Below are 13,824 nucleotides of genomic sequence, written 5' to 3' on the forward strand. Positions count from 1 at the left end.
AAACAAGGGCTATTTTGACTTCAAAATCAGTGTTTAACCAAAGTTTGATGTTGCTAAATTTTTACTCAGAATTGAGAAAATTAGAGACAGGATGCCTGCTTCATGATGCTCCTTTATTCTGTCAGACTTAGGAACAAGACAATGAGGCTTCTTTACAACTCCAAACCTGTGTTACCATAATAGAAAAAACATATTTATACTGAAAAGGAAGGAAGGAAAGAAGAAGCAAGGCAGAAAGAGAGGAAGGCAAGAATATCAGGTCCAGGAACAGGATCAGTGACTCTGCTAGATTTTGCTAAAAATCATGCTTCTTCCTGAGGGTGCACATGAGTAACAATTCTGCTGGCTCAGAATGTCCATCAAGTCCCATAAAGTTTCCTCCCTGGAAAAATAAGCCCACTTCAGCACATTTGTGTATGACCTTTTCCCTCAGGAGATTGTTGTGTTAAACACTGATACATTTTACTCACGTTCTCAGTTTACACAAGAACATAGTAAATGTTTAAGTTTTTAGTTTTGTATCTCCTTGGTAATGTGGCTATGAATGTAGATCCCAAATATGATTCATGTTATGTTTTATCTTCTTTACAAAACCTCAAATAAGGATCTTCCACCATGCTTACCAAAAGACCCCTTAAAGTTAGCAATTAGATGAGCTGCTGATTGTTCTTAAAATAAAAACATTTTCTTGATATTTGAGAACATTTTAATGTGAATTTGGAGTATAAACTGATGGGTCTACAATCTGTTCTGAGTATCTAGATGTGACCTAGGAGCCAGAATAAAAAGTATAAATGGTCACTTATGAATCAGGTGTAAGTTTTCTGGAAGAAAGAAAAATGTTCTTTTCAGAAAAACATATTAACCTTCTTTTAGCAAATGATGGCAACAAATTAGGAAACAAACACAAAATGTAATATCCATGTAAAATTATTTGCAGACATTCCCCATGAGGCTATAAAATCACAGATAGAAGTTTGATCCAACCTTTTAAATTATGAATTGGCTCTACTAACATGACACCCCCATCCTCGCCAGCATCTGTCTTTTCCTGACTTATTCATTTCAGCCATTCTGACAGGGGTGAGATGGTATCTCCTTGTGGTTTTGATTTGTATTTCCCTGATGCCAAGTGATGCGGAACATTTTTTCATGTGTCTGTTGGCCATTTGTAGGTCTTCTTTGAAGAAATGTCTGGTCATATCTTCTGCCCATTTCGTGATTGGGCTATTTGTTCTTTGGGTGTTGAGTTTGGTAAGTTCTTTATAAATTTTAGATACTAGCCATTTACCTGATGTCATTTGCTAGTATCTTCTCCTATAGAATGGGTAGGTTTGCTTTGAAATACTCCAGGGAAATGAAAGGATGGCAGAATTGGGGAGGCAGGAAGTTGGAGACAGATGAAAAGACGATGGAAAAATATTGATAATTGTTGATGTTAAGTGATGGACACACAGTGCTTCATTATTTGCTCTACTTTTGTATGTGTTTGGAATTTTCTGAAGTAAAGAGTTTTTGAAATGCAGAAGCGTGCTCCAGAAGGCTCACTTCTCATTCTCTAAGGAGCTCTAGGCCAGCAAAACATGGTGTGATACACCACATTAATAGAATGAATGATAAAAATAATATAGTCATCTCAAAAGAAACAGAAAAAACATTTGAGAAAATTCAACATCCTTTCATGATAAACCGTCTCAATAAAGTGGGTATAAAAGGAATGAACTTCAGCATACTACAGGTCATATGTAACATGTCCATAGTTAACATCACACTCAATGGTGAAAGGCTGAAAGATTTTCCTCTAGTCTAAGATTGGAACATGGCAAGTGTGCCCATCCTTACCCCTCCTATTCAACATAGTACTGGAAGTCTTTGTCAGAAAATCAGGCAAGGTAATGAAATAAAAAGCATCCAAATTGAAAAGGAAGAGGTAAAACTGTCTTTGTTCATGGATGACACGATCTTATATACAGAAAACCTTAAAGGCTCCACACACACAAAAAATGCATAGAATAAATCAATTCAATAAAGTTACAAAATCAACACACACAAATCAGTTGTGTTTTTATACACTAACAACAAACTACCCGGGAAAGAAAGAAACAATCTCATTCATTGTAACATCAAAGGGAATAAAATACTTAGAAATCAATTCAATCAAGGAGGTAAGAGCTCTGTACACTGAAAACTCTAAGATACTGATGAAAGAAATTGAAGAACACACAAATGAATAAAAAGACATCCTGTGTTCATGGATCAAAAGAGCTAATATTGTTAAAAATGTCCATACTATCCAAAGCCATCAAAAGATTCAAAGCAAATCCTATCAAAACTCCAATGTTTTTCACAGAAAAAGAAAAAATAATTCTAAAATCTAGGTGGAACCACAGAAAACTATATAGCCAAAGCAAACTTGAGAAAGAACAAAGCTGGAGGCATCACACTTCCTGATTTCAAACTATATAACAAAGCTGTAGTAATTGAAACAGAATGATACTCACATAAAAAAGCAGACACATAGGCCAGTGCAACAGAATCAAGAGTCTGGAAAGACATCCATCCATATATTGTCAACTAATATTTGTCAAGATAGTAAAAAATACTCAAGGGGGACAGATAGTCTCCTCAAGAAATGGTGTTGGGGTAACTGAATATTCACAAGCAAAATAATAAAATTGGACCCTTATTTTATACTACTCACAAAAATTAACTTGAAAAGGATTAAAGACTTATATTTAAGACCTGAAACTGTAAAATTCCTAAAAGAAAACGAGGTAAAGCTGATCTACACTGGTTTCAGTAATTTTTTTTTTTTGTATATGACACCAAAACAACAAGAAACAAAAGCAAAAATCAACAAATGGTACTATATCAAACTTAAAAGTTTCTGCATAGCAAAGGAAGTCATCAATAAGATTAAAAGGCAACCTAGGGAAGAAAATACTTGCAAGCCATTCTCTGATAAAGAGTTAACATCCAAAATACATAAGGAGCTCCTAGCTCTCTAACAACAGCAGGAGCAGCAGCAGCAGCAAAACCAAATAATATAAAGAAATAGACAAAGGACCTGAACAGGTCTGACCTTTTTCCAGAGAGGACATGCAAACTGGCAAGTATATGAAAAGGTGCTCAATGTCCTTAATCATCCGGGAACCACAAGTCAAAACCACAATGAGCTATCACTTTGCACCTGTCGGAACAGCTCTTACCAAAGAGAGAAGAGGTAACGTGTGCTGGCGGGAATGTGGAGAAAAGGTAACTCCTGTGAGAATGGAAACTGGTGCGGCCACTACAAAAAACAATATGGTGGCTCCTCAAATGATGCAAAGAGCACTGACATATGACCCATAATAACTCAATTTCTTCAGTGTCTGTGTCTATCCAAATTCCTGTTTCTTCTTGATCAGTTTTGTTTGTCCTTTTTATCCATGCTTCCAAACGTACTAGCATAAACATCATTTGATCTTATTTCTTTTAAAATCTTGATTGTGTCTCTGTGTTCTTTATGTTATTTCAAATGTTATTTACCTTTGCCTTGTCTGTTTTCTTGAGCAATCTTGCCAGAGGTTTGTTCATTTTATTGATCTTTTCAAAGAGCCGGTTTGGTTTTGCTAATAGTCCTGCTGTATGTTGTATTACATTTCCTTTGGCTTTACTTTTCTTCTTCGTTTCTTCCCTCTACTTCTTTGTGTTTCTTCTGTTCTTTTTATATCATTTAGGGTTGAATGCCTGGGTTATCTATTTTCAGACTTTCTTATTTTCTACTCTCCGGACACAGTTCCAATTTTACATTTATTTCTGTTGTTATTTGATTGATGACTTTCTCTCCTTTAAGACTACATGCTCCTTTCCTTTGGAGACTATTTTAACTTTTTGCTGTAGGGTCATATCTAACATTTAACACAGTGCCTGACTCGTAATAGTGGCTCGATACATTTGTGCTGAATGGATGAATGTTTGGTAGCATTTGTAAAATACGACACACTATACACATTAAGGTGCTAATATATTTACCTGATCTCAAGATAGTATAGTAGCTTGGAGCATGTTAGAATATCAGTGCAGCCATCTAAGGAAAGGGATAGAACCAATGTTTTTGAGAGAGATTTTCATTTATAACCCTGGGGAAATAACAATGTCTTCAGGCAAATTCTTTCTAAACTGCTGAGTGTTACAGAAACAGAAAAGCCCATCATGGAAAGTGTTCACGAGGACTCTCATCTGCTTTCTGCTTCAGTGAACTCTATGTCAAGCAGTCCTTGCTCAGTGGGATTATGATCCAGTTTCCATTTTTTACTATGGTAACAAGAAATTATTGTAATTTCTGTTAGAACACCAATATTTGGAGTCTGTTAATCCTAAAATAAAATGGCAACAGTGTTCCTAACTACAGGTGTGACTTCAGATCAGTGACTCTTCCTTGGAGTTTCAGTTCTTTAATCTGGGCAATGGGGAGAAAACAGTTCCTCTCTCCCACAATGTAGGGTGAGGATTAAATAAGATAATGAACAGAAAGTGCTTAGTATGGTGTCTGGCATGGCAGGTACTCAGTAAATACTACGATTGATGTTGCTGTTACCTGCCTGAGCTTTTCATGGAAGGGACTGTCTTACATATCTTATACCTGAAACCTAGCACATGTAACAGCAATGGCTAGCCCAGGCATGGTTGCAGAACTGAACTGAGTTCCTCATGATGCTGATGGTGGTGGGGGATAAGCAAACAAAAAGGAGCTACGGAAGAAAGGAATTCAGCCTTTGTAATTACTCAGCCCTGTGCTTCGAATTTAGATTTTAAAAATGTAATGGTAAAAGAATCTTTCTAAATGTCTCCTACACAGGGAGGTGGATTTAATCATTTGAACTGAGGCACTGGCAAAAAATATTCTAGGAAAATAAGGGTGAGCAGGTGCAATAAAAAGTGATCTTTACTATTGTTATGTTAAAAATGGACACATTCCCTGGGAAAACTTCTCACCTAAAATTGCTTTCATACGTGCAACTCCTTGAAACCTTTTTATAATTTCTGTAATCTGACAACAATTTAAATCATACTATTATGAATTAATTCCAAACAGATAATGCATAACATTACTTGACTTCTGGAATGACACAAGGCATGGAATAATAAGCTGTGTTACAGCGAGACTCTCTTCTTCCTGGATCTTTGGATCTGTTATATCAGAAGGTCAGTAGCAATGTTATCTCTATGGAGAATTTCATTTAAAAAAATTAATATATTTGAAAAATGACTTTTGATAATGACACAAAACATAAATATAAAAATCTGTATTTATTATAGCTAGTAAAAAAACATTTCTTTGCATCAGTTATTATTGTAATTTAGGCTGACTAATGCCAGCTATTTTGCTACTGTGCTGAAGTCCTCTTTTTTGAGCCTACAATGAACCTGTAATACTTATGGAAAGAGTTACCATAGCAACCTATATTGATGTCACAAGCTCAGGCTTCTGACTTCATTGCATAATGCAGTAGCAACTGGATTTGCAGCAGAAACACCCTGCTAAAGAACAAGTATCTTGGTTCACAGCAAAGAGGACAAAGGAAAACAGCAAGTTATAGGGAGTTGAATGCTGGATTGTGAGTCAGATTGTCTGAGTTCTTATTTTAACCCTGCTTCTCACTTGTTGCCTTGTTTTGAGTAATTGTGTTTACATGTGTGCACTGAGGTTTGAAGCAAGAAATCTCCTCTCTGTGGGGCAGACATAGAAGAGGGAACTCAGTATTTAATGTTTTAGCATTTGGTGGACATCTTAATAAAGCAAAAACACCCTAAAAATAACTTGGAAAGAAAGGAATTACTAATGCCTTGTGATAGGTAACTAGCTAGCTCACAAAGATAAAGAGGACACTTGAAAATTTAAAAAAGCATATAGCTAGGGATTTTATTTTCATTTTTTGAAATAGTAATGGGTAACGAATATGATTGATGTCCTAATCTTAATTTTAATAAGAATGTGAACTCTTACATAAATATGTCATATTATATAGCTATATCTATTTAAAGATGTTTTTATATGTTTCAGAGTGGGAAAGTAAAAGATTGATCTGTATCTATTAATGGGTATGATGCTTCTCATGTTTATACTGTATATGTTAAACCATAAATGTTTATTTTAGCATGCAAATGCTTATCCTAATTAGAAAACAACTAAATAAGTGAAATGGCTTTGCTAATTTAAAATAAAATAAGAAAATTTTAATGATATCCTTTTTTAGACAGACTAAATCTTTCCATTGGAGCCTGTAACCTGTTCATTATGTCAATTTGTCTAGATTTTTATTATACAATAAATTTCAGAGTTGAATTTATTTTGGAATTTGAAAAGGCATTTAAACTAATAAACTTCCTCACCAGAAACTAAGGTGATAACATGTAGCTTTTAATTTTATCTAAGGTAACAAGCTAGAACATTTTGATAGAACTATGGCCCTTCCCACCCCCTCTATCCATATGTTTCAAAATCATTCCAAAATATCAGAAAGATATTTAACACACTACAAAACTTCATTAGCTAAATTCCATGTTAAATAACTCTCAGAAAGACATAAATAGTTTCTCAAGTCTTGGAAAAATTTTAAGTTACTGTTGAAAAATGTAGAGCAAAGTAGAACTTGGGGCCATGTTTTTGATAAGTACTTAATTCCATTTGAACTCCACATCATATCACAGCACAAGACATTTGTATGAGTCCCAAAATCTTGCAAAATCTTTTAAAAACTAGAGTTTACTATATAGTGTTTTATAGACATGTAAGAGTAAAAATTAGTTCTTTCATTATAGGCATTCTGTTTATCAAACCGCTAATGTGGTTACTTTTTGTACTGGGAAAAAGACTTTCAGTGTGTTTGTGTTAATTTAATTCAAACACATTTTTATTGACTTTATTACCATGAGAATGTCCTGAATATGCATACTAAAATTTTGTAAAAAAAAAAAAAAAAAAGGTCACTCTCCACTTTTTTTTTCCATCTTAAGCAAAGAGAGGAAGCCATGATGGTTGGTTCCCTTTTGAATTCTACTTTGTTCCTTGTTCTATATTCCACCATTTTTTTAAGTACAACCCCTCTAAATAGCAGGGACTAAACATACACTGAGACGTCACATCAAAAAATCAACCTATGGAAGGAGCTTTAGTTTTTTGTTTTGTTTTATTTTGTAATCAAACTGCGGTCCAGTAGACTTAAATGACTTGCCCAAAGTTAGCTGGTGGAAGAATATGTATCTCAACCAACTGCTCGTTCTGCCACATCAGATTGTCCTGATTCTGCCTGGTGGCTTGAATCTAATCATCTCTCTGTTACATAGTCTGATACACAGTTCTTTTTTTCTTAATGTATTTTTTCTTAGTTTTCTTGGTTTTATTCTTTTTTCCCTTGGAAAATCTCACTAGAGATTATTGACAAATTTTATTAGTCTTTTCAAAGAGCCAACTTCAGCTTTATTTATTGCTATCATATATCTTTTACTGTGTAACAAACTATCCTTAATACAGACTGGTTTAAAACAACCACCATGTCATTATTTCATGATTTTGTGAGTCAAGAACTCAGGTAGAGTTTGCCTGGGTTGTTGTTCTGCTTCTTGAGGTCTTGACTGGCTATATGTGGTGGTATTCTGTTGGTTGTTGGTGTGGTCTGGAGAGTCTAAGACTGCTTCACTCAGGGGGTGCCTCGGTTAAGGATCTGCCTTTGGCTCAAGTCATGATCCCAGGTTTTTGGAATCTAGTCCTGCACGCATGCCAGGCTCTCTGCTCAGCGGGGAGCCTCCTTTTTCCTCTCTGTTTGCTGCTCCCCCTGGTTGTGCTCTCTCTCTCTCTCTCTCTCTCTCTCTCTTTCTCTGTGTCAAATAAATAAATAAAATCTTAAAAAAAAAAAAAAAAAAGATTGCATCACTCAGGTGCCTGATGCCTTGGCAAGGAAACTGAGGAGGCTAAGCTCAGATGGGTTTCTCCCTCCACCTATGCAGCACAGAGCCTTGCCACATGGCCTCTCCAACAGAGTATGGAGCCTTCTTACATTACAGTTCAGAACTCTGAAAATGTACATAGAAACGGACAGTAGAAATTACAAGTTTTCTTACAGTCTAGACCTAGAACTGGCAAAACATCACTTCTGCCATATGATTAGAGCAGTCATAGAACAAAGATTCAAGGGGTGGGGGAAATGGATCCCTCCAATCACAGGAATGAGTGTCAAAGAATTGGAGCTATCTTTATTCCCTTGCATTGATCCCATGTTGTACTTTGGTCTTTAATTTCAATAATCTATCTTTATTTTTAAAGATTTATATATGTATATATATATATGTAGAGAGAGAGAGAGAGAGAGAGAGAGAGAGCATGCACAGGGAGAGGGGAGGAAGGAGATAAAGAGGGAGAATCTCAAGCAGATTCCCTGCTGAGGGTGGAGCCCACCATGGGGCTTGATCTCACCACCATGAGATCATAACCCTGAGATCATGATCTGAGCCCAAATCAAACAAACATGCTTCACTGAGGGAGCCACCCAAGCGCTCCTCAGTAATCTATTCTTTTCTTTGTTTCTTTCTTCTGTTCTGTTGTTCTTTTTTTTTTTTTTTAAGATTTTATTTATTTATTTGACAGACAGAGATCACAGTAGGCAGAGAGGCAGGCAGAGAGAGAGGAGGAAGCAGGCTCCCCGCTGAGCAGAGAGCCCGATGCAGGGCTCAATCCCAGGGACCCCAGGATCATGACCCGAGATGAAGGCAGAGGCCCTAACCCACTCAGCCACCCAGGCACCCCTATTCTGTTGTTCTTGTTTGTTTATATTGATTGTTTCCCCCCGACCAAATTCTTACATTGAATATTCAAATCATTAATTTCCAATATTTCTTCTACTATGAACATTGAAGGGTAAACATTTTTTTCCAATTACTGCTTTCATTGTATTTCAAAGTTTTAGCTACATTGATATTTTTCTCTTTGTTCAGTTACAAATATTGTCAGTGTTCCATTATCATTTCTTTTGTGACCTATGAGTTATTTGGAAGTGTGGTTTTAAAATTTCTGTTGTATGGGGTTTTAATAATGTATCTATTTGGGACTTCAAGGACACTTACCAAATGCAATTTGTGATTCTTATATGGATTCTGACTTGAACAAATTAAAAAAAATGAGATAATCAGGAAAACTTGAACACTGGATATTTGAGGAACTTTTGTATACTTAAAAAAATATATAATGGTATAATGGTTATTTAAAAGTGTCCCTTATAAATAGAGTTACAAATATTTATGGAGTGAATCTGCTTCAGAAAAATTCAGACGGGAGTAGGTGTATATGTGATAAAAGATTGACTAGGAGTTGAATGATTATTGAAGACCACTGAAGGATACAAAGACATTCCATATACTACATTTATTCTTGTGTGTGAGAGACCTTTTTCATAAGAAAATGTTAAAAGTTTATCTCGAATAATTTCTGATTTAGTTGCATTGTGGCTAGAGGGCAAGAGTATATAGAGTATATATAGTATATAGTCTTCATATATATATGTATATGGGAATATATAATCCATACATATATATAAACACTATATATATTCTCTCTATATGATATAGTGAATACATTACACACACAGACATATGCATACATAATGAGTTTTGCTTTATGGATTAATGTGCTCAATTTTGGTAAATGTAACTTGTGTACTTGAGAGGAAAATATGGAATTTCTCTATCTCTATATATCCATTAAGTCAAGATTGGTAGTCCAACGATTTTTTTAATGGATTTTTTTAGATATTTATAGATTTTTTCCTGCTTGAATAATGGATAATCAAGAAACTTATGTTTATTCTTCATTTTATGATGATGATTTGTCAGTTTCTCTCTGTAGTTCTTGAATGTTTTGCACTATGTAATTTGAGGTAGGTTCATAATACATAACTAATTGTTAAATCTTATTGGAAAAAACTTTACTCTTCATGTAGTATCACCACTTCTTCCTGATAATGGCTTTTTTTTTTTAACCTTAAAGACTATTTTTATAACATTAATATAGCTTTCCCAGCTTTCTTTGGGCTTTTATTTGCTGGGTAGATCTCTGAGTCATGTTCTGCTTTTATATTTTTGATGTGTCTCTCATACAGAGCATATAGTTGAATTTTTGTTTATCCAGCCTTAAGATTTATGTTTTTAACTGGCAAGTTTGGTCTATATACATAAATATTGTGATTAGTGATGTCTATTTACTTATTTCTGTGATCTTAGTTTGTGCTTTCTCTTCCTCCATTTTTTTCTATGCTTCTTTCCTTCTTTCTTTCTTAGCCTTAGTATCATGTCATTCAAATTCTCTGGACATACTAATTTCTTCAATCCTCTGTTGGCTGTTATGAATTGTGTTCAGTATAGCTCTTCATCTGACCTGTCATGTATCGCATTTTATAGAAACTGTTAAGTTTTCTATCTTTTAAAGGAAACTTTCCATATATTCTAACATAGATACATGTTTTATCTTTAAAATTTGTTGGTCATTTCAATAGTTTTAGCATACTGAGTTGTTGAACACATGGTATAAAGTAGTATTCTTTAAACTGGAAGTCCATAAACTACATTTTAGGAATAAGGCTTGAGGGTAGAATTGTAGTAAAAAAAAAATAGAGTGAAAAATGAAGTTGAATTTAATGTTGATAGACTGACAAAGAGGGGAGCCACTTAATGTTACCTTTATCAAAAAAGTTAAAGTTATCAAGCTTCTCCTATAGAAGAGAAATTGATATGATGAATGCCATCGGAAAGGATGGCAGTTATACACTTGATCTTGGCCAAGAGGCCGAGAAGCAATGGGATCGCAATGATAAACAATATGAACTGTTAAGAAGAGCCTGAGCTCAGAAGAGCCAGGTTAGAAATGGTTCTTCAATTAATCAGATAGGATGGTAAGGGTCTTACTTAAGATGAAAACTGGGACCTGGAAATGAACAGTATTCTCTGACTTAAGTATTGGTAGCAACTACGGAGGAGTTGAAGGAGAGAAGGAAGCAATATGCCATAAGTATTGTTACTGAATTGAGCAATTAGAACATCATGGCTGCCCTACCACCTTCTGCCTGCCACTCCACCTTCATGTTTTATTCTTCACTTCTGAGTTCCCTAAGAGATGATTTCAACTTGCTCAGCTTCTTGTCATACCAGGTTTAGAGTCTTGCTGGCGGGCTTAGTTAGTGCTTGCCTTTGTGTTAGGTGTGCAGCCCTGTGAAATCCTCCTCTAAAAAGCAGAGAAGATTATCTGAAGCAGACGTGACCGTGTCCACTTGGCAGGGGGCTGTGACGTGGACAGGCATTGTAGCCCAAGACCCCAGAAAACAGAATCCGATGTAAGAATTCATGAAAATGTTTTTATTAAGAGGGACAGGGGTGAGTCTAAAAAATTTTGAGATAGGGAGGGAGAAAGGGCTGGCTGGGGGAGTGTGCTGATGATGTAGGCTGCTTTATACTGTCGGGGTATCCCATGAAAGATCACATCAGCTGCATCTCAGGACCACAGACAATTGAGAAAGACAAAGGATTTATTTATTTATTTTGTTGTTGTTGTTGGCCACTGGTTAAAAGTTTGCTGTCCTGGGACCTCACTCCCCAGAAGTTCCAGACTGCAACTGTGGGCAGTGTCAACAAGGAAGTTCTGGGTTGGTGAGAAACTCATGGTTTGGCCTTAAAGTAATGTACTGTCAAGTTTGTACGAATAAAATCATTTCCAACCCATGCAGATATGGTTACTGCAGCAGCAGTTGAAGCAAAAGACACATGAGCCCAAGAGATTGTGAACTGGTGTATGAGGGGTGGTGTATATAGAAAGCAGCAAAAGACAGCTAGTTGAGAGGGTGAGGAATGGTCCAAATGGAAGGAAGCAAAGGTGCTCTCATCAGTTCCAAAGCTCAAAACAGAATAATTCAAATAAAGCCCAGTCAATATTCATTGAGCCTCTACTCTTTGAAAGAAACTGAATTTACTTCCCCAAAATAATCAAGAAGCTTTACCATCACATGGAGGAAACAGATGTGTATAAATTTGAAATATAAGAAGACGTGTTAATATCATCGCTTATGATAAATGTGCACAAGAGGAGCACGGAGGAGGGAGCCACAGGGAGCTGTGCCTGCAGGAGGAACAGAGTCTTTGTAGAAGATTAAATGTGGCTTTAATGATTAAAACTAAAATTTTGATAATGTGAAGCCAGTTTCCTTACAAAATATTTATAACACATCTTTAGAGCCCCTGTATCTCTGCCTCTCTATTTATTTAAATACCTTTACATTTTAGATATTTCATATTGAAAATAGAAATTAAGAATTTAAAAACAACTTATTTCTTCCTTTTCAGGAAGTGAATGGTCATTTTTTTTGGTTTTCATGTTACAGCACAATGCAGCTGGGTTTACTTTAAAAATGATATACCAGAATCTCTGCATATACCAGTTTCTAAGACTAGAGTCATTGTTAAACATTGCACGTTACCCATACATGTTTATTTTCCTTCTCCTTCCATGTCGAGACTGAAGGAGTGAAAAGGGCAAGAGCTGAAGACAAAATAGAGATCTGGAGATAGATTTGAAAGATTAGGTATTCCAGGTTTTCTGGATCAAAATCTGATGCTGCCAGAAGGGAATGTTCTTTTCTCTTTCTTTCCTTTTCCCAAAGAAATGAAATAAAATTGAAGAGATGTTCTATGTAGGACGGACAGAACCCAAGCAACAAGAGAGGTCTGGACAAACAGAAATGGATAGCTGTGACTCTGGGGCTACCTGAAGTGTAACAGTGACTAGATTGTGCATCCTGCCCAAGATCTGTCTTTTTAAAAAAAAAAAAAATTAATTCCAATATAGTTAACCTACAGTGTTCTATCAGTTTCAGGTGTACAATGTAGTGGTTCTATAATTCTATTCCTTATTCAGTGCTCATCATGGTAAGTGTACTCTTAATCCCCTTGGCCTATTTCACCTATTCTCCCCCCCTCCCTTCTGGTAACCATGAATTTGTTCCTTGTACTTCAGAGTCTGGTTTTTCATTTGTTTTTTTCCTTTGTTTATTTGTTTTGTTTCTTGAGTCGTGCATATGAGTGAAATCATATGGTTTTTATCGTTCTTTGACTTATTATACTTAACATTTCATTGTCTAGATTCATCCATGCTGTTGCAAAAGACAACATTTCATTCTTTTTTTATGGCTGAGCAATATTCTGTTATCTATCTATCTACCCATCATGTATCACATCTTTATCTATTCATCTATTGATGGACACTGGACGGCTTCCATAATTTGGCTATTGTAGATAATGCTGCAGTAAACATAGAGATACATATATTTTTTTTCAAATTAGTGTTTTTGTATTCTTTGGGTAAATACCCAGCAGTGGAACTACTGTGGTGGTTCTATTTGTACTTTCTTGATGAAGCTCTGTACTTTTTCTATAGTGACTGCCCCAGTTTGCATCCGCACTAACAGTATTCAAAGGTTTCTTTTCTCCACATCCTCACCAACACTCATTGTTTCTTGAGCTTTTATACACTCGAGTTTTTAATTTTAACCAATCTGACAGGTGTGAGGTGATATCTCATTGTGGTTTTGATTTATATTTCCCTGATAATGAGTGATGTTGAACATCTTTCCTTGTGTCTGTTGGCCATCTGGATCTCCAAGGCATTCCTTGGAGGAATGTCTGTGTCTTCTGTACATTTTTCAATTGAACTTTTTGATGTTATTGAGTTGTGTGTATATATATATATATATATATATATATATATATATATATATATCAGATGTCAGAGAAATTTCTGCCTGTGTT

General features: G+C 35.5%; 1 long non-coding RNA gene across 3 annotated transcripts in view; it reads left to right on the top strand.

Moving 5' to 3' along the window:
- The first annotated feature begins 5,510 nt into the window (after positions 1–5,510).
- LOC309864654 overlaps positions 5,511–13,824 on the top strand; it is a 251,154-nt gene continuing 242,840 nt past the window's right edge. For all 3 annotated transcript variants that reach the window (XR_014311666.1, XR_014311667.1, XR_014311668.1), the window contains exon 1: positions 5,511–5,600. This is a non-coding gene — a long non-coding RNA (uncharacterized lncRNA). The remainder of the gene's footprint in view (positions 5,601–13,824) is intronic.

This window comes from Mustela nivalis (assembly GCF_964662115.1).
Source record: "Mustela nivalis genome assembly, chromosome: 5".
Taxonomy (NCBI): Eukaryota; Metazoa; Chordata; class Mammalia; order Carnivora; family Mustelidae; genus Mustela; species Mustela nivalis.